Source organism: Rhinolophus ferrumequinum, chromosome 8 (assembly GCF_004115265.2).
Source record: "Rhinolophus ferrumequinum isolate MPI-CBG mRhiFer1 chromosome 8, mRhiFer1_v1.p, whole genome shotgun sequence".
Classification (NCBI taxonomy): Eukaryota; Metazoa; Chordata; class Mammalia; order Chiroptera; family Rhinolophidae; genus Rhinolophus; species Rhinolophus ferrumequinum.
In genome coordinates, this window is record NC_046291.1 from 57,871,133 (window position 1) to 57,896,372 (window position 25,240).

General features: G+C 35.2%; 1 protein-coding gene across 4 annotated transcripts in view; it reads right to left on the reverse strand.

Moving 5' to 3' along the window:
• The window catches only part of LOC117025712 (sodium channel protein type 2 subunit alpha), a 125,379-nt gene extending 117,845 nt beyond the window's left edge, over window positions 1–7,534 (reverse strand). Inside the window, exons 1-2 of one of the 4 annotated variants that reach the window (XM_033111802.1) lie at window positions 7,320–7,525; window positions 2,523–2,577 (exon numbers count right to left, since the gene is read on the reverse strand). The gene's annotated coding sequence lies outside the window, so the exon portion shown is untranslated. Of the gene's footprint in view, window positions 1–2,522; window positions 2,659–7,319 lie in introns of all 4 variants that reach the window. The other 3 variants (XM_033111804.1, XM_033111801.1, XM_033111806.1) reach the window with 3 other exon arrangements.
• Between the last annotated feature and the right edge of the window lie 17,706 nt (window positions 7,535–25,240).

A 25,240-nucleotide genomic window follows, 5' to 3' on the forward strand; every position in this document is an offset into this window, starting at 1 on the left:
GTATATTAGGTTTTGTGTATATTATTTTTTTAATCTACACAATTTTTTTCATCTACACAATCTACACATTATTTTTTAAGTGAGACCTTACCCTTAAAATTTCTGGAGATATAGAAAGTTATGACTCTGAGGATATAGGACTAGTGCAAGAATCCATCAGCATAGGTGCTTTCCTGAAAGCCTGTGGATAGGATATATCAAGTGCAAAAGGGTTTCCCATACTCTTGCTTCTTCGGAGTCTAGGTTGGTAATAACAACATATATTTACGAAAGCAGTTGTTTCTGCAGAAAGTTGACTTCTGTAAGAAGTCAGGCGCAAAATTTATGGAGTTAGGTCATTCCTGGTGATATAACTAAGGATTCAATAAGAGTCACTAGAGATTTTAGCTGGTGGATTTATAAAGGCCAATAATTGGGCGTGTTATCTTCAGGCTCTTGATGGGCCATTTTACATTTTAACTTTCTGACACCTCTGCAACTAAATTGTGGACCATTTATCTGGGTATACTAATCAAATATAAAATATGGCATAATCCTTTTCTGCCTTACCTCTCTTCCAACTATTAGAAATGGGGTAACCATACTTCGCAGTTGGTCTGGGGCAGCCTTGATTTACTCCTGTTGTTCTAGAGAAATTATTAGATAAATTAGGTAATGTGATTTATATAATTTATGGTCACCATGTCTACACAACTAGGTTCTCTAGATCACTGATGCAAGAAACAGCGAGTGTAAGTCTGAGCACTTTTCTGGCACAATCTCCCTGTTTAACAATTCCTGGGCCACCTCAGTTGCTCAATCCAGGGTAAACACAGAAAAGGAGAAAAACATCCTAGCTAGTAATGCTGGGTTGATACAGATACTATCACAACTGCCCCCTGACTGGTTTGCTTTATATCTTAGATATTTCTACCTTTTGATATCAGTTATTCAGAGATGGGAGACATAATCATAATCATTATCTTATAAACTCTCTCTTTTTTCACAATATTCCAACCAATCCACTATCTTTCATATGAGCCTCATAAGGACTTAGTTGTTCCATACATATCACCCACTACAACATGTAGCAGGGCATAATTTTACAATCACATAACTGCATACTTATTTCTTAATACCAACAAGACATGCTCATGCTGAAAGTGTAGTATAATCCCAACTGAGCCTAGATACCACTACAAGACTTAATATTCTGAACTATAATAATAATATAAACAATTCAAAGCACTTCTTGAGTGTGATTGCCTCCTACAATCATTGTATTCCAGTACAAAATTATTTTTCAGCAAGTAGAAACAAAAAGTTAATTGAAATTATGATCTTCTTACCCTTAAAAACCTTTTAACATATTCAGATAGGTAAAATATACTTAAATATGCATGATTCTTAAACCATTTCTCCAAAACTTTTCATAAATAACAAAAGGCCATTACATGATAGAAGTTTATTATTATTAATGTAGTTAGTAATTATATTTTCATCCAAATGAAGATCTGGATTTAAAGGTTTAATGGAATATTGTCAGGAAAAATTTGCCAAGTCCACCTCCACCTCTGCTTCCACCCACCTCTGATTTCTCTAAACCCAAAGGCAGTAAGGGGGAGATGACATCTATATATGAGTATTACAGGGAGATAAGGCAGTAGTTTTTACTTTTCAGTTTTAATATGACTTCGTTTCATGTTCTTCACTAGGCCATCTGTTCCCATATAGAAATAATATTTCAATACGCATCGCTATATTGCCAATGATATTTGTCATCCACAAATTGCATATAAGATTCTAATGTTCCTTAAAACCAATATAGTATAAAATTACATTTTGATAACTAAAAATCTTATTTGCTTTCATAGGCATTATCACTCTTCTTTTTTGAATCTTAAAGCAATATCTTTCACCAACATAAGCAAACCAATTTTTTTCAAAAATCTTACTTTTATTGTATTTATTTAAACAAGAGACCATGTTAAACTTGTATTCTAAAGATAATAGACATATGAAGTAGCTGTTGGCAAAATCCAAATCCACAGTATTTAAAAATGCAAAATACATACTAAAATCTCTTAATTTTTTCCTAATTGCTTTCCTCTTGAAATAAACTTGTTTGTAACTATCATCAGTATTTAAAGCACCCTGAACAGAATTCATTAATAATTTATACAGCAAAAAGTGATAAAATCAGGAAAAGTAGTGGGAACTTTTTTTCTATTGGCAGTATCCAAAAGTGGTTTGGAACTGATGTTTAAAAAGTATTTGCGACCTTTGTTAAAAAAATGATCAAAAGAAATTTTAGAAGATCGTAATGTATACTTTCTAGTGTGTTTGCTGAGAGCAGAAATCTGAAAAATATCATTCTAAGGCCTGATTTGTATTTTCTATGTCCTATTACAAAATTAGAAAATTATATTATAAACGTTTTACAAAGGGAATCAACAACAAAACCAAACATAGTATTCCCTCCCTTTGAAAGAGCTCTGAGCAGAGAGGTGGTGGCCTAGGTTTGCTGTACGATTATCATTTACCTCAGAATCTCTCCTGCTAAGCATTGTCCATGACCCTCGTGTTGGTGCACAACAGCTGTTAACAGAATTAAACTTGAGTTAGTGTTTCCACTTCAGATCATCAGCTATCCCATCCACATCTCCCCAAGCGCTCACACTGCGGGCCAAGAAAACATGGAGACAAATAAGCATCAAGTTTTGGAATTGGCAAGGGTTAAGAGTCCTATTGCTGGTAATAATAACCTAAAATTTTCCTAACAACAGATTAAAAAGAAACACAAATAACATTTAAATTGGATCTCAATACTTTAATAACGAGGAACTAAAGCTAGATAAACACAGTCTTATTTATAAAGTTTGGTAACTGAGTGAGGTAGTCAGGAGGACATCTACAGGTAACTCCCAGGGGAAGAAGGGAGGTGGGGAGAGAAGGACACGGAGGGGCAGGGAGAAGTCTGCCTTTACAATGTTGCCCAGAGTCAGCCTGTTTCATGCTAACATGTCAGGCTTGCCATACAGCCCAGCTAAAGTCAGGTATAGAAACAAGGAGGTGGTATTTCTATCTAACCAATTCTGAATTGAACTGAGTTCATCCGATCTGAGAAAGCAGCTATTTCACAGGCATCAGTGGAAGAATGGGATTCTTCATCATGTCTGTATCTTCTTCAAGGTCTCACATTGTCATTCCAGGGCATGTGCGTGCAAGGCAAGCCTAGAGATGGGCGCTAGGAAAGACACAAGAGGATTCTGGAACTGTCAACAGAAAGAGAGACAGAACTTCTGATAGGAAGCCTCATAAAGGAGGTTAGCTTGCCTAAGGGAAGTTTGTAATTAAATGGACTTTCTTTTCTCTTTGTAATTAAATGGACTTTCTTTTCACATATCCTTGTGAAAATACTGATGAAACAGGAAGCAAAAGGCCAGAGATTGAATAATTAACTCAGATGCTGGTGAACCAGACCTTAATAATCAAACTAGATAACATATAATAGATACGATGTTTCACCAAAAATAAGACCTAGCCGGACCATCAGCTCTAATGCGTCTTTTGGAGCAAACATTAATTTAAGACCGGTATTACATTATATGATATTACATCATATTATATTATACCCGGTCTTATATAAGACCCAGTATTATATTATATTATATTATATTATATTATATTATATTATATTATATTATATTATATTATATTATATTATATTATAGACCCGGTCTTATATTATGTAAGACCCGGTCTTATATTAAAATAAAATAAAATATATTAAAATAAGACTGGGTCTTATATCAATTCTTTTTCCAAAAGATGCATTAGAGCTGATGGTCCAGCTAGGTCTTATTTTCGGGGAAACACGTATGTGTTGGTCTAATCCTACGCAAATTTAAAATAGAAGCTGTTTTTAAACAGGTCATTCTGAATAAGAACTAGATAATTGAAGTATGTACAATAAGCCTAATGTGAAACAATGTTATTATTTTGCAATTCAAGGATTAGTCCAGCACTGCTAGAAAGTGTTTTGCTACTGAGGATTAATTATTTCCTCTAGAAAGTCCATATGCCACAAATATATTTTTCTGAGGACCCAACTAATTTAAATAGAAGAGATATTTTATCTTACAGACAAGGATTTAATTTCCAAGAACAGGACACTAAAGTGAGTTACATCAGCTTTCCTTTATATCATTTCCTACCCGTTCTTCTCATCTCAAAGAAAAAACATTCTTGAACCTTCCTTCTCTTATCTCCTGCAGGACTTCAATGTTTTTGTTTCTTTTTTCCTTTACAAATTTCCCTTTACTTACTTAATAACTTTACTCTATGAAGGGGCTGAGGTTTCTCTAATCCTAACTAAAATCAAGTTTACCACAAAAGTACCATACCCCTCAAGGTAAACAATTTTATCTCCTTCCTTCACTAGCAGAAGTCTTAAAATCTAAAATTACTCGTCAGCTTTCTCATTTCCCATTTAGTCCTCAGTCTGAGACCCTGTCTCGGCAAATCTACTAAACGTTTTAGGACCCACCCACGACCCAATAGTGAAATCCATCAGTTCCTACCTTACTCTCTTATTAACCAACCACTTCAGGAGTTTGCTATTGTTCCTGAGCCCCGTTTCGGTAGTCAACTTCCTCCAACTTCTCCCTTTATGTTTCCACAGTTAATTAGTATCCTTTCACCGACTCATTTTACTCCACCTAAAGTTACACCCATGCATCTTCACTCCACTTTCATTCTCCAATGATATTCATTTATGTGTAACTTAATTCTTGCCACAGCTTCATATACATCCATATATTCAGCCTTTATCTTCTCATCTGATATCTGTACATAAAATGTTCACCTTATATAATAGAACATCTCTATGTGAAAGTATGTGCTAGTATGTCAAAAGCATAACATTGAAAGCCAAATACATTACCCTTACTATGGCTGCCACAGAAAACAAAAACAAAACAAAACACCATTCTTGGGCTTTAATCTGATTAGATTTTTACCATTCTCTATAATTTGCCTATGTAATGTCCTATAGTTCCCTATTTCCTTGTATTTATTTGCCTTGCCTTTGTGCCTGGAATGAGCAACTTTGTATTTTTACTTATTTATACTCAAATTACTCTTAAAGATTTAATTGAACTATCATATCCTCTTAAAATCATTTTCCCTGGATTCTTAGCTACTCATGCACAGAACTTGTGATTGTTGGCTTATTTTAAATCTCAGACGAAACACAGTCTGGTACAAGACAGGTGCTCATATACCTGTCTCATTCACTTTCTCGTCTCTTTTCATGTTCATGTTTATAGTACTTTGAGCTATGGTACTATCTGTATATACACATTTCCATGTTAAACTCCATGAAGTAAACTCTGTGCCTTTGTTTATGTCTCAATCTCTACAGTGGACAGTTATTGGTAGGTGTGTGGTACTCCATAAATATTGCACATGGAAGTAACACATTTTAATCCCTTTCCTTTCTCAAGATATTGAATAAGCAAGGTGCATCCTGTGCCCAGTAAGTGACAAATAAAAAACAGAAGGTCAGGACATGACGATGTTCTTGTAGTGGTCAACAGATTATATGGACAGTCTGTTCTGTTCAGTAGAAGAAAAGAGTTATGAGCTAGTATGTGACTGCACATATCATTCGTGGGCATAGTGCAGAGTAATATACCTCATCAAATGAGGAAAGGAGAACACTAAGAAACAGAGTCTCCATAGTTGTTGTTTTAGTTTTCTTGGACGCCCTGTCAAGAGGCCTGAGAAAGTTGAACACTGCATCGAGTAACATGTACACTGAAAGAAACTCTGTTTCACAGACTCCACCCAGACACACAAACTCACACACACACACACACACACACTCACACACAGTATCAGCACATCTGCTATATGCCATTTGTGTTACTGCTATGAAAGACATTGAAAACTGTCAACCAGTGTTCTAGCCTTACCTCTGATTCTAATTTAATATGTGGTTCTGGGAAATTTACTTAATCTCTCAGCCACAGTTGCTATCCTTTAAATGATGAGACAGATACATGCTAAAAATTTGTGATTCTAAAAATGCCCATGTATATAGAAACATGTGGAACTTAATCTCTTTATAGATCCCATATGTCAAAAGACTGGATTATTTTTTTCTTGGTGGTTGAAACCATTCTGTAACATCATTCCCCAAAGCTTTCACAACCTGACACAGTGCAGCTACCTCTTTATAGGAAAATGATGAGTAAGACAGAAATATCACGATGCACCCCCACCCTCTGCCACCTCCACCACCATCAACACACACACACACACACACACACACACACACACACACACACACACACACCTCTCTTTCCAAAGAGGAGGGAAAGAGCCATTTAAAAACAACCTTACAAAATAATTCTTAAATATTTAAAATTCTCATTTTAAATTAATCTAGACAACAATCAAGACTTTTAAACACAGGATTTCTATATTGCGTTCTTATCAATTTGATAATAATAATAAAAAGAGGATTTAGAGGAAATTATGCAAAACAGAGAAAAGCTCCTGAGTCATTCCACTCTTTACATAGCTAATGTCACATGACCAAAAATAATTTTAAATGTGAGCACCTTATAAAATATTGACTATTTTTAATGGCCATAGTCTTATCATTACAAATCCACCAAGATCTAAGACAAACCCATTTTCTCAACAATTAATTTGTTTTCAGTTTACTCCTTAAATCCACATTGGGGGAGGGGAGAGGGTCTGTATTATCATTTCAAGTCTCTTAAACACATAAATCTTCCATTCATGTGGAAGAAATGACTTAAAAATTTATCTAAAAGGGAAAAAAGCATAAATAACCCATATCATCATTCCTGGCAGGAAGGGTTCAGAAGGCCTTCGGACTTAGGATGCTGGCAAGCCTGTGAGGCTGCTATCAGAAGGCTCAGCCTTGGGCTTTGGCAAAGCCACTGCCATATTAATCTGCTTCATTACATCGCTACAATTTGTTCACTGCATTAAGAAGCAGTATTTCCCTTGTGAGAAGAAGACCCATCTTTCACTTTGAAAGCTTAACCCTCAAAAGGCACAAAAGTATAGCCACAGAGGGACAGTAAAGGCCAGAAAGCCAAAGAAATATTAAAATATAGCATGCCAGAGCTGGAGCTTATTTCAGTCTAGGAAGATTTAAAAATGCAGAACAGCTAAATTTAGATTTTTTGAATCTTTTAGATCCGAATTTAAGCCTACAAAGCACACGTCTTATTTTAAATGCTTTCATTAACATAGATAACAATTCGTTGATAGGTCAAAATAGAATAATATTGACTTACCTGAAATAAAGGAAACTGTAAATCATAGCACAGAATCCATATATATGTGAATATAATAGTCTTCAATGCAGTTCTTCAGAATTTCGACGAGAACAGAAAGTAAAATCTCACATGCTTTCTAGCCTCACTGAAAAATAAAAAACAAGAAAGACCATAGCATCCTCTCGCCTTAGCTTTCTGTTCTGACACTCACTCGATGGTATCCACTGTCTGTTAGAAAGCAGCATGCTAAATTGAAAAAATAAATAAATAAATAAATAAATATAAGGCAGCATCTTACATGACAGCGCCATCTCCTGGCTAAAAGTGGAACCATATTCATTCAAGATCCTTTGGCAATACTGCATTTATCAAGTTTGATTAAGTAGTGTATAGCTCCTAATTCTACTGTATTTAAAATCAACTACGTTAATTAACTGTAAATTAAACATTTAGGAAACATTAGGGTATGAATTTTTAAAATTTGTAATCCTACTTTTAGGGTTTAGTTAAATTTATTTACCTTATATTTAAATGGAAGCTTTTCATACATCATTAAAAACTTCATGCTTTTAATTTAAAACTTATTTAACTTTGTTTACCACCTGAAAAAGTAGTATGTATCTCCTATATACCAGGGGGTCTTAAAAATGTATACACATGACTTGTATTCATCTTTCGTTATTGGTATATATTGAGTATTACAATTTTAATCGTTTTTTTTTTTTCCTTTCTTAAAATGTGTCTACATTTTTTGGCACCCTCTGTATAATTTTAGATGTCAAATTTGTCTTTACTGGGTACCTCTCGGGAGAAGTTGTATAAGTTTTTGTTTCTAGAGAAATCTGCATTATGTTGTTGTTATTGGTTTTTATTTGTGGGAAATGTTGCAGGGTTAAAGTTAATGCAGGACAATGAACTTACTAAAACACAAACTAGAAAATCTTTAGTCAACCCAAGCTTTTAAAGCTATTTCAAAGTATACAGATATCAAATTGCACAGTATAGGAAATTTGATAATTATAGCATACTACAGAATGTAGTTATATCTTATTGGGGGATAATAAAAAATAAATTATAATGGGTATGCATTTGGTAAATAACACCAGTTATAGAGAGCATATTATGTGCTCAAAGAAACCATGGTTTATTTTCAGTTTTGAAATAAAAAGATAGACAGTCCTCCTTTTACTTTTTTTACAATACCATTTAATTTGGGGCCAGGTATATGATTAAAATTCTCCTTAGTCTTCTGATATTCCAAAGCCTTTCAGTAGCTGCTATTGCAGTAACGCTGTCCGTGGTGCTGAAAATTCAAGCACTCAAAGGATTCTAGGTCTTAAACTGGTCTGAAATGTTGTCTTTGTAATACGTATTTGATATAAATTTTATCTTTAAAAGCGCTATATCATCCAGAATAAGTGATAGTATCAAATATACAAATATCTAGGTAATATGTTACCCACAGAATATGTAGCATACACGTTGATCAGAAGCCAAAATGCTGATGAATCTATTTAATAAAAATATAATTATCGGTCACACTTTCTTTGGATCCTTTATATAGCATTTACTTTTATCCTTGCTAAGGTTATATTACATAGATTGCTTCAGTATTAGTGCCCCCACTGAATAAATTGGGATACCTAAGCCCACTCTGGAGTAACTTGTCCAGAGTTAATTAAAGAACAAACCTGGTTCTCTAAATTTTGCCTTACTACTATTTCTACAATGTAATTAAGATATATTTGTATGGTATTTAAAATACATTATTAACATTGAACAAATAAATAAAGTGAGTAGGCAGGTCAAATTGTTTAAATATGTACACAATTATTTCATCTCATAAGTTTTCTGCAAAAACACAGCATACCGATATAAACTCTCAGGCACATAAATGATGATAATTTCTCTCAAATTTTCTAGCAAAGCATTATTAATGGCCAAGAAGGTTGAAATCATAAAATTAGAGCCTGAGATGCCACAGACATGAAATATCATTGAAGCCTCACATTATCTTTAAAATCATGGAAATTTTATAACAATTTATATAACGTTTAAATATTTTTCTTAAAATATTATTGTTCCCATTATTTTGGGAGTAAATTTTACCCTTTAGAAGATATGTCTAATTTGTCTTGATATTTTATGTACCTCTAGGCACGCTGCCTCCTGCTCCTATGGATACATTATCCCAGTTTGAGGACCATGAGATTGTATGATGTAAAATCAATTTATCTCAGCAAATAAGCAATTACCTAAAAAATTTCTTTATGTATTCATTTCCAGAATATAACTCGGTTTTTACGAATCATAAAATAAGTTCTACATTAATAAGTGATACCTTAAAAAAGTTACAAAATAACATTTGTATTCTTCATTTTTAAAATGCTCTTGTCAAAGTCACTGTAGTAAATTGTAAACATTGTTACAATTCTTTTATCCTCCCAATATTCATGTCTTTTGCAATGTGACTACCATTAAGAGATGGAGACTGTTTTTTCTATATTTTATCTGGGATCACCTTGTAACTTGATGATAAAATACCGTAGAAGTGATACTGTTCTAAGTTTTAAGTCTAGGCCTCAACACTTTTTGATGCTCCTGCTTATTCTCTTGGAACCCTCTCTGACCATATGAACATATCTGGGTCTACCTGGTGGAAGTCCTAAGACCTCATGGAGCAAAGATAGATTTCCCAGCTGTGAACTTCCAAAAACTACTAGCCCCAATCTGACCTGGCTGCTCATACAGGTAAATAAGCAAATCCAGCTAAGATCAGTCGAGTCTGACCAGTTATCAGCAGAACCAGAAATCCACGAACTAACTCAGTGTTTATTTGGGGACAGTCTGTCATGAGCCAGATCCAATTTCTTCATGCTTAATTCTATGGTGTATTTCCCTTTTTTCTTTTAAAAAGCTTTTCAAAATTGCATTTATATTATTGCTTTTAATTAAACTTATTGGAGTGGCATTGGTTAATAAAATAAAGAGGTTTTAAGTGTACAATTCTGTAATTAATACATTATCTATATATTGCATTGTGTGCTCACCATCCAAAGTCAATTCTTCTGTCACCTGTATTTAACCCCCTTTACTGTCTTCTATCATCCCCGCAACCCCTTACTTTCTGGTAACCACTAAACTATTGTCTGTGTCTATGAGTTTTTGTCTGTTTGTCTTGTTCATTAGTTGCTTTCAGTTTTACATCCCACATATGAGTGAAATAATATGGTTCTTGACTTTTTCTGTCTGACTTATTTCCCTTAGCATGATAATCTGAAGATTCATTCATGCTGTAGCGAATGGCAGTATTTCATCTTTTCTATGACCAATATTCAATTGTATATGTGTACCACTTCTTTATCCAATCATCTATCGAAAGACACTTCAGTTGTTTCCATTTCAGAGCCACCATGAATAATGCTGCAATGAACATAAGGGTACATATATCTGTACAGATAAAAGTTTTCAGGTTTTTTGGTAGACACCCAGAATAGGGATTGCTGGTCATATGGTAATTCTATTATTAATTTTTTAAGGAATCTCCATACTGTTCCTATAGTGGCTATACCAGTTTACATTCTTAACAGTGGTGTATTTACAATCATGATATTAAAATGTGTTTGAAACATTGCTTACTTTCTCCTTCTTGAAATACTTTCTTCACTTGCCTTTACTTGGCACCATTCTATATTCTAGTTCTTCTGCACATGGCCGCTTCTTCTGCTTCTTCTCAGTGTCCTTTGCTAATTTTCCCTCCTGTTTTCCTACTTCTTTCTGAATGTTGATGTGCCCCAGAAAACAATCTTTGACAATTCCCAAATTATCGCCCTAGCTGGGCCCTCTCTCCTGAACTCCAGATTTATATTCAAATGGCATTAAACATATTCACTCCCTATTAACTCAATTCAATGTCGAAAATGAGCTTCTGAATCTCTTGTAGTATTCACTATCATAGGTAATAGCAATTCCATCTTTTCAATGATTTAGGCCAAAAATTTAACGTCACCTTTGACTCTTCTCTTTCATGCTGTACATCTGATCAGTTTGTGTGTACTGTTACCTTCTCCTTCAAAATGTGCCTAGAATCTAACTTACTACTTTACAATTTTATTTTGGCATACGCCAGCATCCTTTCTGGTAAGTATTTTTGCAGTGTCTTCTTAACTAGCTTCCTTCTCTACTTTTCCCCTTGCCTTTGTTATGATCTATTCTTAACACAGCAACTGGAATAATCCTATTAATCTGTAGGTCATACAATGTACTCATCTTCTCAAAACTTTCCAGTGACTAGCCATCTCCCTCCGAATAAAGCCAAAGCCTGACCAAATGTTCACAATGTTTATGAACAATCTGGGCCCGTTTGCATTCTGATCTCTTTGTAGTTACTCAAACATGGCAGCGATGCTCCTTATTCAGGAAGTTTCCACCTTTGGATCTCTTTGCCTGGAAAGCTCTTACACGAGTTCCTCTTGACTCACTTCCTCTCTCATTCTGGTTATGGCTTACTGTCACCTCCTCAGTGAGGCTAGCCCTGCCCTAACACCATGCCTAACCTCTCTTATTTTTGTTTTCCACTGTAATACTTAGCTGACATACTACATATTTTGTTTATTGTCTGCCTACTTTAAGGAAAATGTAAGCTCCAGGAAGGAGACATATTTATCTGTCTTGTTCACTGTTATAAGCCTGGTTCATAAAATAGTATCTGGATCATAAAAAGTTTCCCAAATAATTAATGAATGTCTGAGATATAGACTATTTACATTATTTTTATTAATACATTGTGCATGTGTTATTTATTTTTATGTATGGATTCGTATGTTTTCATTAATATGTCTGTCATAGAGTATGAAATAAATAGCATATTGTTGGATTAAAATATCATCTAAAATCTGAACAAAAAGCTGGACATATAGTGGGTGTTCGATAAATATCTTGAGTTAATTATATAAATGTTGTAATTAGACAACTATCCTCTTGAATTGTTTTCAATGGAGTTCTGAACAAAAAAATTGGTAAAATACCATTGAACAACTCATTTCATGTTAGCACTTTTTGCCAGACCTTGAAGGAGACCTTTGAAGAGGTTATTATAACTTGATTTTTATTAAAGAAGTGTTTATTTCACCTAGAATATTTTAACTGTTTTGTAATAAGTTATCAAGATATAAGCAACATGTCCCATATTCTGTGTGTGTCTGTGTGTGTGTGTGTGTGTGTGTGTGGAGAGAGAGAGAGAGAGAATATAGATATATTCTGAAATCAACTTTAGCTGACATTTATTTGGCTAGCAACAACAAACCAGTAATACATAACTTCTCAATGATATGTCTCTCTGAGACTGTTTTAATCATAAAATCTACAGTTTTATTTTGTCAGCTTGATTTTTAAAACTACTTTAAATTTTAGAGATAAAATCAAGTATGATGGTTAATTTTATGTGTCAACTTCACTGGCCACAGAGAGCCCAGATTTAATATTATTTGTGGGTGTATCTGTGAGGGTGTTTCTGGATGAGATTAATATCTGAATTGGTGGACTCAGTAAAGCAGATTGCCCTCCCCAGTGTGGGTGGGCATCATTTGATCTGTTGATGGCATGAATAGAACAAAAGATGAAAGAAGAAGGAATTTACCCCTTTTATTTGCTGCCTCCCTGCTTGAGCTGTGACACGTTATCTTATTTTCCCTTGCCCTTGACTGGGATTTATACCTTTGGCTCCTTTGGTTTTTAAACCTTTGGACTCAGACTGAATTACTCCACTGGCTTTCCTGGGTTTCTATTGTTGTGTGTGTGTATTTATATTCTATTTATATATTTAAATGTATACTATGTTTATGTAAAATATTTGTACATTATATATAATAATTATAGTGTATATATAATAGTTATAGTGTAAGAGTGTACATGTTATATATAATTATATATATTTCATATATTATATATCAGCTATATATAAAGCTAATAATATCATTATAATTAAATATATTTAATAGAGATTTTATATCTATCTATCTATCTATATATCTATATCTATCTATATCTAGCTCTAGATATATATCTAGAGCTAGATATATATCCCTCTATTGGTTCTGTTTCTCTGGAGAACCATGACTAATATACTAAGTAAGCCTTATTTCATCTCCATTAAGTTGCAGGCATTTTTAAATGCTTAATTTTGTCATTTTTTTTACTTTTCACTCTCTCAGTTTTTTTTAAACATCCATCCAATTCAAGAAATAAAGGAAGACTAAGAGTCTAGTTTGTACCTAATATTGTTTACATTTTTCTTGCATCATTTCTTCCCATGTAAAGTAGCTGCATTGAGAAATGCAACCAAGCAGAATATTAAGAAGAACACTTTAATATACAGTTTTAGTCACCTTGAAATATGCGAACCTCTTTTAAATTACTGGTTGCCAACTTCAGAACAATTTAAAAATGCTGAACATATCTAATGTTTCTCCTGCAGCATTTATTGTTAGGGCATAACAGACCGTCAAGCTGGAAAAAGCAGATCTTTTTAATACCAGGTTCAAAGACTTCTAATACTGATGAAAAAGGTACCTCATCACTCTAATTCCACTTACATGAGTTGACATTTACCAGTATGCTATCAAATGATGGATGAAGAAATAAAGGGAAGATTTAAAAAAAAAAGGCTGGCAAAAGTGTATAACTTCCATAAACAAAATCTGACAAACAGAATGTTTGCCATAATCCTTTCAAAGAGGGGGTGTAACAAATAATATTAGTGATAGCTAACATTTATTGAGTATTTTTTATGTGCCAAGCAGTGTACCAAGCACTTTGCATGGATTATCTCTTTAAATTCCCACAACAGACATGTGAACTAGGTTCTCATTTTTTCCTTCATAAAGATGAGAAAAATAAAGCGAAAAATCCCACAGCTAGTAAAAAAGTGTATCTTGAACTCCAACTCAGACCTCTTTCTCAATGTTCACGTTCTTTTTGAATTCCACTTGTGACTCATAAGATAGACACTCTGAGGAAACTATTCCAGTAACCTTTAGAATTTATGTACTTTTTGTTCTCAGCTCCAGGCCTTCACAATTACGTGAGCCAAAAGAGCAAGACAGAAGTGAAAGAGAAGGATGATCATCAAGTATGCCTCTCTTCACTGTGGCATTTTAAAGCAGGTGATGGGTTTGTAATGGATTGAGAGACTCATACAGGAAGATAGATAGCGAAGGCAGGAAGAGAAACAGAAGCAGTCAGAGTGATTACGGACAATAAATTTTCAAGAGATTAATAAGTGGGAGAGGAAGGCAGCATAGCAAAAGGAGAAAAGCACAGACGCCATGGAACTCTGCCAGAGATAATTCTCTTCCCAGGAAATAACTCTCTGAAAGAGAGTGCAGGTTTCCATGATGTACTGAACAAAGAGAAGTTCTCTGATCCATGCTGAAAGCCTCACATGACCCTGTTACTGACACCAGAAATACTTGAATCCTGGTTGGTGGCTCCTTCCCGAAGGTAAGTACAATTAGATTGTACTGACATCATTAGTTGAGAGGTGTGCTTTTGTCTTGAAGCAAAAACTCAACCAACATGACGAAGAACCACTTAGACAAGTTCACGTTCTGTGAACCCTATGACCAAGTATGGTTACTTGGTGTCCACAAAATCCCTGATAGGTGGAACACTGATTATAAACTCTAAATCCTTTTTATGGTTCTTATGGTAGCCATTTAATAGTGTTTCATTCTTCCAAGCTTATCTTTATTATTATTATTATTACTAATAATGATAATTATCAACTAAATATTTTTTATTAAAAACTGCATTTGGTAGATTCCTAATTTTATTTTCTGACAAATTCACCTCTCAGTGGGGTAAATAACACAAGATAAAGAACTACAACCATGCTCTTAATTCAGCCCAACAAAAAAATTTAGGAGGAGCTCACTGGGATGAACTATAGGATGGAGTGGAGAGATCAGCGATGATTAGAATTCTGGGGATACAATGAGCAGAGAGCCTTCTGCCCACCTATATGAAAAGTAAAGGCTAAACTAGGGAAGGACAGACAGTAGGAACCTTAATTACTAGAAGCAACCCTCTTTATGATCGGATTTATTGCACTGTAACAAGTTACAGGGACCAGAGTCACATGAGAAAATTCCAGCATGGCAAATGAGAAAAGTAAACTCAAAATAAAACATTAGAGTGTTGGGGTCTGAAAGATGCTCCTTGTTTTGTGAATGAAATGGGCAGAGAAAGAAGAAGTCTGAGAAATTTTTGAGTGTCTCCATGTTCCCCTTCCAGTGGGGATAATTACTCTCTGGTAAGTGTCTGGAGATAAGAGGTGGTGGTACTGTACATCTCTTCCCTTGATCCTTGCCCCTTCACAACATATGTTACTGAAAGTTACCTTTATCACCTGGGAGTTCATCGGGAAGGTACTTTCTTGAGCCAGGCAAATCACTGACTCACAGAAGATAAGGGATGTCAGGAATGGGGGGAACACCTAGAAATTAAATGCCACACAATTCACAACTTTGCCACCTGGGCACCAAGTGTTCCTCCAGCACTCAGCATCTTTGGCCCCAGCAGAGAGCCAGCTTGTTCTTGCCTTGGACTTGGCTCCAGTTGGCAGCAACTTGTTATAAAACTTAACTGGAGAACAGAGTCCTCGGGGTGGACAAATGCTATTTTAGGCGTGTAGCCAAGTCACTGAGATGCTCAAGTAGAGAGGAGGATTGAAATTAGAGTAGTTTCAATGAGTTCTTTGAAAGAATGAATCACCACCACCAGAATGGTATTATCCAAGATAAATAGTACAAGGTCAATGGTGGGGGAAGGAGTGTAGAGGCCCATGAACAGGCTCAGTTCTCAACACCTTTGCATGTGTAATGTCAATGAACCGCTAGGGTCATTTAGTGACACAGGTAGAGTTCAAGAAGATGATCCCAAAAGAAAGTGCTCAGACTTCAAAGGGGATTTCATTGGTTAGTTGACCTTACTACTTGAGCAAGATTACATAAAAACATTATGGAAAAACATAAATGAGATAGAGATTTTCTGGGGGGAATAATATCCTTCTGGCATTATTGGTGTCATCAGTGATTCCAAAACAGCTTTCAAAGCTGAAGCCAACAGGATCTTTGCATGAGGAAGGCTTCAGTTCTAGTTTAAAAAATATATGAAACGTTTTGCCTTCTTGAGATCAGTAATTGTGACAAATAGTGGGACAAATAGCAGTGACCCATCATCAGTAACTAGAAAACCCTAGAAATGACAAGATGTATCGATCAAATGAAGATAGTCCATACTGAACACTTGGTCTGGCCTTGTCTACATGCTGTATGGACGTGTACATTACAGAGTTCCATTGTATGGCTAGCGGTGGCTTGAAATTTCCATTTTGATCTTTATATTTTCACCAGCTGAGATCTGTACAAAGACCTGTTGGAAAATATCTGCATATTTGGAGACATTTAACCCATTCCTTCTTGAATAAAAGGAGAATAGAGGCTGACCAAGAGAAAAAGTTTGCAGAAGTGTGTGTAGGACAAGAAAGGGCAAAATTGTCATATAGTGCATAATAAACTGTGTTTATTACAGAAATTGAATTTACATCATCATGAACAAAGTGAGTAGATAAGGATGGTGAGCCAAGAATAAAAGATATGAATGTTGAGATACAAAGTGAACCCATAGATGAGAAACATAAAGCTGTCAGAGGGTATCAAATATTCAGCAGTGACATTTTATGTTCCCCAGGACTGGTGGGCAGAGTTGTTGGATGAGTTGACCAAAAGAGAAGCAAGCATTTGCAGATGCGAGAGCTGAATGATGACATATAGTATTTGAGCATTTATGAAGATAGGTGGCAAGATTCAGTGAAAGTATGAATAATGTAGAGGGACTGTCAATAGTTTCACACAAAACTCAGGCGAAGAGGAAGGACTTAAATCTCTAAGTTCCACCTGCTTTATCGTAACACTTTTGCTCACTATCAGAGAGAACTTAACCATAGACACTTAACCATAGACATGTGACAAAGGAACCAGCTGCCTTGCAGGCAGGAATTTCTCCAAGTTCCACCAGAGTTTGAACACCTGTCAAATGTTGTCAAATGGGTTTCTGAACTCAGGATTTTTGTACTGATATGGGAATAGCTGGCTCCTATGACCCACTTTGGATCCTAAATAAAAAGATGCTGTGACCAGACAAATATCTACACACTTTTCTTATTTTATAAATCTGGAAACTGATTTACATCTCAGAATTACACCTCGGAAAAGGTAGGTGACTTAACAGAGAAAACTTTTCAAGAGAAAGAACTAGAAGCCCTACCACTTTATCTCCCAACCAGTTTTCTTTCTATTATATCCAACACTCCCTCACCATGGAAACGATATACAATTCCTTATGGTGACTGTAAGTATCGTGTTTCCCTGAAAATAAGACCTAGCCGACAATCAGCTCTAATGCATCTTTTGAAGCAAAAATTAATATAAGACCCGGTATTGCATTATATTATATTATATTATATTATATTGTATTATATTATATTAATATTAATATTATACCTAATCTTATATTGTAGTAAAATAAGACCGGGTCTTATGTTAATGTTTGCTCCAAAAAACTCACTAGAGCTGATGGTCCAGCTAGGTCTTATTTTCGGGGAAACACGGTACCAGCAGAGAAGGCTTAAAATACGGGAGTGGAAGTTTTGCTGTTGGAGTTTAATGGCCATTGTGGTTACAGCAACAAAGTTTGGGTTTTCTGCCATGTGTCAATAATTCTAGGTCTTTCATCTGGTTCTCCATCTAGCACCGTGATTGCTCTTTGTCTTCTTCTATCATTTCTGTCTGATCAGACACAGTGATTTAAATGTAAAGAGTATCGTGTTTGTCAACAATGATAACGGGCTAATAGTTACAAATGATTACTTATGTATATAATTTAAAGTGTATCTGAGATTATCCCTACAATAGTGTGAATCCCACACACTTGCATTCAGGGAGGCTTTCTTAAGAGCAAAAGGAAGTTGGATTTACAGTTACTAAGTTAACAATAACATTTCCCTTTGGGTAGAACCATGGAATTGGACCTCAGTGTGAATAGCATATATTTTGAAGCAGAAAAAGATTTCATGCCTCTGTTCCATCATGAGCAATTGTGATTTCTGAATAACTTTTACTAAGCACAGAACTCATCAATAGTTGTCCTCTGCTAAAAAGTATCCAATGTCTCACTGCTGTCCAGGGATGAAGTCCCAGCCCATTAGGATGGCAAGCGAGATCCTCCGTGATGTGATTTCTGCCTGCGTTACCTTTGGAAGTTTACCCGAAACCCCTCTCCACCCTGCACCATTAGCTTCTATGTTACTGGATATTATCTATCACAACATAATCTTCATACCTCTGTTCCCTTCTCCACATTGTTATCTCCACTGAGAACCTTCTTTCTTTTCTATCATCATCTGTCTGATAATCTACCAATCTTGTCAATCTCAGGACCTGCACAGACTGTGCCAACCATCTGAAGCAGATTCATCCCTCTCTCTCCCTTATCTTGGATACCGTATCACAGCTCCCTCTACCACCTAAAGGACAAGGTTGTTACAAGGATCAATCAAATGAAAGAAACACCTGTGCAGTTATTCCTGAAACAATAAACTACTACAAAAGTATTTTGAAATTATCAGTAGGCGGTGCTGGATAACAATCCCAAGGGAAGGTTTGAGCTTCTTCTTTTTGTTCCTGTTGGCACTGATGTAAGATGCCATCATAACATAATATCATATTTATCTAATTTTGTCATCACAGTCCATCTTTCTTTTAGTCTGTCTCCGGGAACACAAAGAGCAGACTGCTAAGCAGAAGAGTCCCAGCTGGAATGAAATTGACAGTGTGGGTGCTGAACACAGTGTTATTAACTCTGTGGGCAGAAGCAAAGGATCAGAGAAACGCTTTCTTCCTAGAAATAGCCCTTAGGCTCTCCTCCACCTCATGTGCACCGCTAGGTGTTAGTCATGTGGACTTGAAAAGATAGGACCCCAAATTTCAAACCTATTCTATCTCTTTAAATAAAGGCAACCCCAAATGTCTGAGCATATCCAGACAATTGTGTAGATCCATTCAGTTGCATATGCATTTATTGCAGGCCCTGTGTTTAGGTGCTAGGGACACAAAGATGAACAGGATAAGAACTCTGCTTCAAGTAGCTCACCTTCTAATAGATGACAAGGAAAGTGAAACCAAGATTAACACAGAGTGGGATATATTTCATAATACAGGCAAGTCTAGCGGATGACAGAGCTAACAAAACTTCGAAGGGTGGAAGCAAGAAGGAGATTGAGAGGTTTCTCAGGTAAACAACAGAAGTTTATATACCAGTTTTCTTATACAACTTCCCACCACAAACCTACAGTAAGTGTTCTCTTAACGTTGTCAATAGATTCTTGGAAACTAGAACTTTAATTGAAAGAATGTATAACGAAACCAATTTTACCAATTTTACCATCGATATAAACAAGAGTTAAGTTCCTACAGGGTATTTCTGATCACAAAAACATCACCAAACTTCTAAATAAACACTCAAAACACTTCTAATATTACACATCGAAATAAATGTAAGCTATACATTTGAGAAAGATTGATAAAAACAAGTAAAAGAATTCTTTCCAAAATCACTTACTCCATTTCGGAGTCGAGGGTGGCTGTAGCCCATCCCAGCAGCTCAGGGCACCAGGCAAGAACCCACCATGGACAGGACATCCTTCCATCCAGGGCGCACTCACACACACACCCACACTCACTCCAACTGGAACAATGTACATGTCAATTAACTTCCTATGCACCTCGTTGTGTTGTGGGAGGAAATAGAATGACTTAGAGAAAACACACACAGATATGGGAAAACGTGCAAACCCCACACAGACAGTGGCCCTGGCTGGAAACTGATTTTTCCTTTTTTTTTCTCATCAACATTATAAAGAAATGACAATGAACAAAATGATGTTCTTCTAGGACCTGCTGTATTTGGGTTCTTGCCCAGCCTTTCAGTTCAGAGCCTGCGCTCTATGAATTTATTACTTGGCCAAATATCTTGTAAGCTTGGAAAAATATTATAACCCACACTTGGAATTACCAGTTAAAGCTTCACCTTCCCTCTCTTGCCTCCTACTCTGTCAGAATTTTAAATAAACTTGACGTTCATTTAAAGGTAACTTCATGTTATATTTAAACTATTTGCATATTAATTTTCTTACCAAGAATTTTTTTTTTACAAATATTTTCAATTTTATGGCACTCAATGACATAATCAACTATTTTCAAGTTAAATTTCATTTTAAGTTGATTTCGATTTTAAGTCACTTCACATACCCTATTACTTTCCGTTCTGCATTTATGAGACCATTAACATTTTCTGGTCCTTTGGACAAATTGGAGACCCACTTATAAGACCGAGGATCATTTAAGTCCCACCAACATATTCAGAAAGGTCGTTCCAGACAGACATTTCAAGGTCAAAGTCAGAACTAAGTCAGCCTCAGACCTTGAGCAAAAGGCAATTTTATGAGCAATTTTGACTAGGTTCTTAAGTTTCCTATATATTTCAAGGAATCCTGAAGCATCCCTCTTTAGAAATTGATTCAGTAAAAACAATTTATCCCCATTGAAACCCCATAGTAAAAGCAACAGATAAAAAATTAGAAATCAATCTGGTGCTTATAAAATTTTTTACAGGAAAGCTGATTAGCTAAAACCCAAATGAGAACTAAACTTCTAAAAAAATCCTCAAAAAGGTAAAAGTTGACCCTCATATCATCGCCTCCGTTTGGGTAGTTGTCTTGTGGATGTGCATATAAGCTTTCTCATGACAAATTTCATGCTTAATTTCATGATTAAAACCCTGCTTTATTTTGAATCTGGTTATCAGAGAAAGAAGAAAAAGCTGTTTTCTGGTTGTGCATTGGCCCGGCTTCAACTAGTAGAAAACATGAGAAAATATAGTAAGATACTGCTTTTAAAGAAGAAAGCAATGAGGCTAAAAACATAATGAAAGCCAACAATCACAGTGTGTCTCCTAGAGTGAGAGCAATTTAATGCTGCTCTTTCACAACACACAAGTAAATAGTTTTCATTCATGCTTTAATTAATCAGATTAATGTAAGCACTAGTTGGATGGAATCAATGTTTGGCTTTTCCCTTTTCGTGTGTTATGATTTGCTTACTGGTATCTCAGCTCCATTTCGGATACCTTAGAGGAATAATTTTGCTTATTCAAGCATGCTAGCAGAGCTGATTCCAACAAGAAAAATCTCTGCATCTCAGAGTATGGCTCAAAGGTATCTGCAGAAAAATGCCATTTCTATTAAATCACGCAAGAACATTTGTCCCAAAGAGATGAATCAAAAAGCAACTTTTCATAAAACCCAGACTGAGTGTTTTAAGACTCTATTTTCTTACTCCATGTTATTCTTTATAGTAGAACACATCCACCATCTCTCTTTCATCTTTATTTTCATCTTTTCTCCTCCACCATCCTCCTAAGGGTTGGCTCGAGAGTCACCTCTTTCTGAATTTGTCCTGAATAACCTGACCCACATAACCTCTTTTCTCTAAACAATGCATTTATTTTGCACTGATTCTGACACTTAATAGAACAAGTATATTGTCAATATTTTGATGTGTGTCTTGGCTAAGAAAGAATGTGGGCTTTGGTGCAACACAATCCTTGGGTGAAATCTTGGTTCAAAAATTTTACTTAATCTTTCTGATATCAATTAACACCTATGTGATACTCGTCTGTAACTATCTTGTAAGGTTGTATTAAGCAAAAAAATGTAGTGTGCCTAGAACAGAGTAAATATTCTGTAAATGTTATGGCACCTACGCAAGTGACATCATAGACTATGATAAAGAAGGTTTATTCATGTTAATTATACTTTGGCTAGAGAAAGAAATACATTTGCAGCATAATTAGGATACAAAAATCTCTTCATTACTATGAGTCTTTCAGCAAGACTATATTCTAAATATTCCTAAATAAGCCCTTCTGAAATATTAACAGATTCATTTACTTGTCTCTTATTTAAAAGACTATCAAGTGCTTGAACCCAAAACCAAAATACAGGAAAACCAAAGTCTGCCATACCCTCATGCTTCTTGGCTCCATACAATTTCAGTTTTACATCCCGGCTGCTCTCTTTCCCTTGAATAGGCTCACTTTCCTCATTTCAGGTACTCATTCTTCTCATCATTCGCTTGCTTCCTAAGAACAAATCAAAAGGTGGTTTCTGAGAATTCATCTCACAGTGGGTGAAGAACTGATGAATTGTTCTTCAGTTATTTTCCCTTTTAACATTTAAATCATTATGAAATAAATTGTGTCTCATGAATAAGGAACTAAGGTACCACACAAAAATCATGACGATATATATGGATGAGATTACACACACACACACACTACACATGTTTGAATATATATAATCCCTAATCCTAATGAGAATTAATAAAGTCCTAATGAAGGCAAAGGCAGCAGAATGGAAAGAATAGATAAAAGATATTTAAACTTTATAATGTACAGTATTTAAAAACAAGTTAAGACAAGGGTGCCAAAAAAATTCATTTGTGTTTTCAACAACAGGTGCTGGGTCTACTGGTATCCACACACAAAAGAATGAAGCTGGAACTCTTCCTTAGACAATACAGAAAAATTAAGTTAAAATGGATCATAAACCTAAATTTAAGAATGAAATAAAATTCTTAGAAGAAAACATAGATGTCAATCTATTTTTATTGTTTTTCTCACATATGCTTTTTAGGTTAAGTGATTATTTCTTTGATACAACACAAAAAGCACATGTGACAAAAAATATCAATAAACTAGACTTCATCAAAACTAAAAACTTTTGTCATTTAAAGAGCACCATCAAGAAAATGAAAAGATAAGGATTTGTATCCATGACATATAAAGAACTTTTACAATTCAACAATTAAAAAACAAATAAGCCAATTTAAAAATGGGCAAAGGATTTCAATAGGCATTTCCCCAAAGAAAATATGCAAATGGACAAAAAGTACAGGAAAAGATGGTCAACATCATTAATCATTAAGGAAATACAAATCAAAACCACAATGAAATACCACTTCATACCCACTAGATGGCTATAATAATAATTTTAAAAGATAGATGCAAAATACAAGTGTTGGTGAGGATATGGAGAAAGCAGATTGGTGGTTACCTAGGGCTGAAGAGGCAGGGGTGAAGAGTTGGGAAAAATGGAAAGTGATCGCTAATGAATATGGAATTTCTTCTTGAGGTCATAAAATATTCTAAAACTGATTGTGGTAATACTAGTGCAATTCTGCGAGTATACTAAAAACTATTACATTGTACAGTTTAAACGAGTGAATTATATGATATGCAAATTATTTCTGCACAAAACTGTTTTAAAAATTTAAAAATCAAATTAAATGCCTTGGGGAAGAATATATGTGAGGTATAAGTTTCGGCTGACTCTCAGTTTCTAGCTTAGGTGACTAAAGACTGAAACCAAGGACGATGGAGGTAGAAGAGGAGTCATTAAGGTGAATGGTATCACCAAAGACACAGGAAGTAGAATTTCATGAAGAGAGAGCCAAGAGTACGAAAGAACACAGAACTTTCAAGTAATGTGCGAACAAAAATATATCCTTGTGTTTGGTAATTGTAGGACTCTGGTGAAACCAGGGAAATGGTTTCTGAGGATTAGTAGGAGTAGAGTCAAAATGCCCTAGTCAAGGATTAAACTACTTTTACTATCTCTGGTATTATACATAGACTGAGGACAACATCTAGACAACGCTTAATCTTCTTACCCAAACTTAATATCTTTGTTCCCCTTCCTTTGCCACATTGCACCCAGATGTCAAGAATTTAGAGGCTTTTCTTCCTATGTCCTTTCCCAATTTGCACTCACCATTTTCAACTTAGCACTGGATCATAAATATTCACTCCAAGAATTCCAGGGTGCATGTCACAAAAATCTGGCATTGGAGTGGTTAAAAGCCCTTCAGTAGAGAAGATTTTGGCATAGGAACATCATTGAACCTTTGCTTTAAGCCCAAGTCATGGAAGATGGGGTGAGCAGCGGGGAGGGAGAGGAAAATATAGAGATTACAACCAGTTTATTACATGAGAAATTAGACCTCAAAATATCTGAATATGCTGGAAAAATGAGTTCAAATCTTACAGAAACAGGAGAAAATTCAATGCTTAATAGAGTTAAATATAAAACTCTGGCCCTGGATATAAAAGTCTAACTTTAAAATGAGGTGGATCAGGTTTAATAAAATTATATCTGAAAAAGAAAAACGTAGAGTTCTGGCTGCTTGGACAGAATAAATTGCAAACTGAAACATTGCAGAGATCATTGTCTTTGACTCTGTATACATCATTTTGGTATTTATGCAAAGCAAATTTAGTTTGGCTAATGAAATGGAAAAGTCCTGGGGAATAATTCAGATGAAATAATAAATGGGAAAACACTATAACAAATTGCAAGTTCTATTTACAAGTAAGTTTTTATTTTTTTTAATCAGAGATATCACAAGACATAGGAAGACATTACCTAACAGTGAGAGTGTCTGTAAAAGAGCTTTAGCTACAAATTTATATGAATTTTGGCCAGGGAGAAGGACTGTCCATTTCTCTGTATTCAGATGCCACAGTTTTCTTTTGCCTGTTAAGAACAGGCATTTTAGAAGCAGTGACATAAAAATCAAGTGACAGAATACCCACCCATAATTAGTTTAAGGAAAACTAATTTCCGTAAACTACAAAACAGCATTTTTCAGGGGACCATTTGCAGAGAATGCAATTTTAGTGGCATTTAGATATCACTACAAGACACTCTCCTTCACGGTCCTCTTCAGGAATTGATCAGCGGGAAAAAAAGCTGAAGTGGATAC